The sequence below is a fragment of the Saccostrea echinata genome, unplaced genomic scaffold (assembly GCF_033153115.1).
Source record: "Saccostrea echinata isolate AGI-Se365-2 ecotype Australia unplaced genomic scaffold, CSIRO_AGI_Sech_v1 ptg000054l, whole genome shotgun sequence".
In the NCBI taxonomy this organism is placed as follows: Eukaryota; Metazoa; Mollusca; class Bivalvia; order Ostreida; family Ostreidae; genus Saccostrea; species Saccostrea echinata.
The window spans coordinates 4,675,778-4,680,941 of NW_026889803.1; the positions used below are offsets into that span (position 1 = coordinate 4,675,778).

The following is a 5,164-nucleotide window of genomic DNA, read 5'->3' on the forward strand; positions in this document are numbered from 1 at the left end:
TGGTACACATGATGAGTAAAATTCACAGCATGCAGCTCCAGCCTTAATTCCAGCTATGTTCCAAAATATTATTATTCAACGCGAAAAATTAGAATTAGCCGATAGAATATTTTGAATCACTTCGGAAATGCTGCCGTAACACCAGACTGAGTTCACAATATCGAATGATTTTGATTGACAGGTGTAGCGCCGTTGTGCATGGATTTCGTGTAACTATACATGTACTGCAGATTGTGGTTGAAAATAATAAACAAACAGATCTAAAGAAAAGATATTGTATACTGTACATATATTTGTTAAGAACCAGTTCATTCATGAAACGAATTTAGTTGTATTATGTGGGCCCATGTTAGATTTGACAGGTTGATTTACTAGTAGAAATTCAATGGACCACAGTCATTTAGGGTATTCCGAATCACCCCGCACATCGCGACACTCGGTAATTTACCTTACCGCTGTACCTCGCACGACACATGCACAGGTGTGACAACCAAACAGTCATTATTAGTAAGGTCTATACTTATTGCATACAACAAATAAAGAGGTAAACATAATGCGTTAACTAAAAGAATTAATTATTTTAATTCATTAACTTCCTATCCTTTTCGAAGAAAATGCCCGTGTAGAAACGTATTTCTCATCGATGTCGTGGCGTTGTTGGTGGATGAAACATGGCATATAAGGTATCGATAGAACGGCAATTTTATAAGCTTTTGTGAGTATTATTTGTTTTTTATAACACCTCAAAAATATACTAGTTATGGCCGCATTTGTAGCCCCCTACAGTTTAGAACCACGTGTGTACATGCCCCTAGCCAAATAAATTGCACACGCTACATGTATACTTGTTATATGTCAGATTATTATTTTTTTTATAACATTGTTTTTCTTAAATGCAAGGGGTATGAAAGTAATGATTTGACAAAGCAAGAGCTATAATAAGACTCCCGGGTCCCGGTATACACTTGATCAGTGTTGATCAATGTTCATATGTACGAGTACACGTATGCAAATAATTCGATAGCTTTTGAAGATTTCAACATACATTTTTGTAACACGCATATTTGTAATAACCACTTTATATACGAAACAAATTTTCATTCTCTTATATGGTAATATGGACGTCGTAATAGATCTGACTGAATGCTTGACATGCCTGTTTCAAAAACGTTTCCTAAGTTATCTTAAGATATGCCTAAGTTATAACTTTAGAAGTTCCTAAGATTTATCACAGCTGTATCGCGAAACAATCTTATCTAAAAAAAAAAAAAAATCATTTCTTAAGTTGTGCCTTTAAGGACTAATAAAATAACATTCCCTCTCTATATACAACTCCCAGAATGGTATATATTTTTAGATTCAAAAAGGAAGGGTGCGAGGATTGGGGATTGCCCCCACTTTTAAAGGATTTGGACACAAGTATGCTTAACTTTGCGAAGTGTGTTGCTAGATCTAAGCATTCACAGACACAACCTTTCAAGCCATCTTCCCTTCCGAGCACACGATATTTGTATTTTAATTTTTAAACATTGTTCTAGGTGTTATACATTTACTTTATTTTGTTCTTATAAGGTATCTACATGTAAATAAAATTTTAAAATGAATGCTTCGTAGCGAACACATGCGAGTTTACATTTTTCAAACAATCTTTGCCAATTACTACACTGCATGTACACGTTAGTTGTTTGTGCGGTGTAGAGCAACTATCAGAGTACACAATGTAGTTCAACATCGAGGTGCCCGCGGCTCTCTGTGGCCACGTGTATGTAAACGAGGACTGGACTACAACACTTAAAGACACAAAGCGGCAGAGATGGGTGAAACTGTTTGCTATATTACAAAGACTTGAATTATAGTACATGTATATTTGAAGGAATTTTTATTTATGTTAATGTTTATTTAATTCTATAAATAATAAATGGACATTCACAAGAGTGATGGTAAAAATAATATGTGCGTAGCATGCGTAGTAATTACAATTATTTACCGAAGCCCCCATTCAATTACAATTGCAGATGAATTAAAATACAACACGGGATAGAGCAATACTTTTTTAAAATGTATTGTTGCGTGAACAGACAAAAACAGCGATTAAAATTCAAAATGATTTTTATGCACCAGTGTTTGGAATTAAGATTATAAAAGATCGGTAAAGTAATCTTACTGATTCGATATAATTAAAAACATAACTTTCCATTAATTAATAGCTCTTTGTACAAAATTGACATTATACGCGATCACAAATACTAGCTTTGTGTATGGCCACAGGTGGCTAGTACACTGGTGACCTCGATCAACATAACTAAACATCGAGCTGAACATGGAGACCGTAATATGCATACAGCTAATGATCGTGAATTATTCAATGCATACAGTTTAAAATCACTTACAAAGTTTGTTGTAATAATAAACGTAGAAAGATAGATTCAATATTCTCCGCTTTTGAACACTATTAACCTAATTTAAAAAAGAAGAAAAGAAAGACTAGTTGTAATAAATAATTTAATAGTGAACCATAAACCACGTTTTAAACCTTATTAAAAAGAAAATTAACATTAAGGATGGATTCTTGTCAGCATTTTACGTCGTCAATGGGTCTCCATAAATTATGCAAGTCGTAAAATGCAAAATTCATATTTAATTATACTGAAGGAAAAACTATTAGTTGATTTGTCAGTTTAAGTAATGTTGATTCTATTTCTTATGAAATTAATAAATTTTTCGTATTATTTTTTTGCTTTGCGACAATCGCCATAATATTCGCAGTTCGGTAGCGAATGTCAACATGTCCAGATCATTTTCCGTAGAAGACCCCGAGAGGGTTGTTTTGTAAAATCTACAAACTGTGAACATTATCGAAGCATTGCAGAAGCCCAGGTACAGTTATGACAAATTAAATCATAGTTATTTATGCCCGGGGCGTTCCGATCAACCAAAAGGAAAGCTTGAACTTGAAGGTCACAAACATGTGCAACAGCTGTGCAAGATTGCAGATCCACGTTGCCTCGTCTGATGTCATGTCGTGTGCAGTGAGCATGTAAGTTAGTTATATATGTCTAAGATTTTTATAATTTTGAAATTGAATTCAATTACATGCTGGTTTGTATTGATTTATGGGAATTCGCACGGAAATTGTCAATATTTCGTCTGCTTATTCCCGCGACTTGTCAACATTTGAAGAGGATATATTTCGTGTGTTCGTCAGGGTTATGAATAATAATTCACAAAAATAGCATTTTTGGTATATGATTACAACAAATTTTATATTTTTAACTAGCCTACTAGGATACTTCAAGACACAACAATCATCAAGTTATTAGAAAAGTAAGGTGTTCCGCTTCGGTACAAATCAAACGGAAAAATAACTTGATATTGTATGTGGAAATATCAATAATATTGAAACACACAATTGTCTAATAAATAGAGCAAAATGAAACATTATTGTTAAAAACTATTTATATTATTGTTTTTTTTTTTTTACTTTTCTGTACTTTTAGGATAAAAAATGTCTATTTATTTATATCCAATACACTATAATACATGTATAAGACATTATACATGTGGTAGAATATATTAAAATATCTTAATTCATTTAAATCAATAAATGAAATACAGATGAGATAATTTGTTTAATCTTATAATCAATTTCCATTAATTTAAAAAAAAAATAGTCTAAGGGATGTTCATGTCTAATTCTTAGGAGAAAAACAACCCTACTTTACCCTAGACTAGAAAAAAGACTGGAGGTCAGAATGCAGGATGATTGAGCATGGAGTGCTGGCAGATGGACTATTGAGGTACAAGTATAAGAAATATGGACACTACTTTATCTAACTATCAAGTAATGCGGCATCCGTGCTGCTATGTAAAATATTTTACTTTTTTTTAAATTATAGGTCAACAAAAAATTTGGACTTTCACCAGGTGGACACATGTTCAGCAAGAAATTCTCACATCAAATGAATGATGGCTGTCTGTGGAAAAGAGATTTTCTCAGAATATATCATGTCAGAAGCAGGAATTACATATTTATCTGATCAAAGAAATGTTTTTGTAGAAATGTGGAAGTCAATGCATGTTATCAAAGTCACTCTGCTTGTTGCATGATTCCATTCTTGATTTTTTTCAGAAACTTTCAGTCAAAAATAGTTTTATTTATAATTATATAATGTTTAATTTTTTGATTCCCAAGTACCCGATACAGTGCAAGCTTTGAAGAATGTGATTACTTTACAAAATCTTTGATTCAGATTTGAAATCTTACTCCCAGAGTGAATTTTTCAAGCATTATCTTTCATTAGATTACAATGTGAAGATTTACATGTACTGGCATTACAACAACTTGTAAATGATATAAACCTAGCTCTATGTATTCAGTTGCTTTACATTTTCAAATACAGTTAAAATCTTAAAATACAGTTCTGGAATGCATAAAAATGTGCCTGCTTTAGATCATTTAGTTAAAGGGTGATTTTAAGCAAGAGCATGCCAAACAAAATTGCTGGTAGTGGCCGGGTTAAAATTTAGATTTTTACAAATGAACTACATATACAAGTACTTGCAGTAGAAACCCTCAAGAGGTAATTTTTAATTCAATTTCAATACAAGTTATTGACACTGATCAATAAATGTTTGTGCTACAAATTCTCAAAAAGAAATTTCATCCTTGAATAAGTATTTTGAATCTAAATGTGAAATTAAGTTTGATAGCTGCATGCATATTATTTTTACAAAGTTCAAGGATGTCATTTTCAGGCAAAGATGTCAAAGGGCATTTGATTGTCATAGATGGCTTTTTTGTTATCTTAAAACTCCAGCAAATTTTACGCAATATATGATCACATTGAGGAGTTATATTTATTGGTGCTGAACAAACTATATACTTATAAATGTGTGTAGGTATTTATTGTCCCTCGCTTTCGCGAAAGAGAGGGGACATTAAATCTCATTCGTCTGTCTGTCACAAAAACTTTAACCTTGGCCATAACTTTTGAGTGAGAAGAGATTAGGCTTTTGTATTTCACATGTACATTACCTGTAACAAGACCTTTCCAAATATACTGTGAATTTTGACCCCGTGGCCTGGGCCTTGAAGTTTGACCTACTTTTCAAGAAAATTAACATTACCTTAAATTGGTCATAACTTTTGAATGAGAAAAGATAG

At 32.4% G+C, this 5,164-nt stretch overlaps 1 long non-coding RNA gene across 1 annotated transcript; it reads left to right on the forward strand.

Moving 5' to 3' along the window:
- The first annotated feature begins 2,952 nt into the window (after positions 1 to 2,952).
- Positions 2,953 to 4,083, forward strand: LOC133171666 (uncharacterized). The gene is made up of 3 exons (XR_009718841.1): positions 2,953 to 3,037; positions 3,701 to 3,797; positions 3,897 to 4,083. It is a non-coding gene; the product is annotated as an uncharacterized LOC133171666 (long non-coding RNA).
- Positions 4,084 to 5,164: the final 1,081 nt, after the last annotated feature.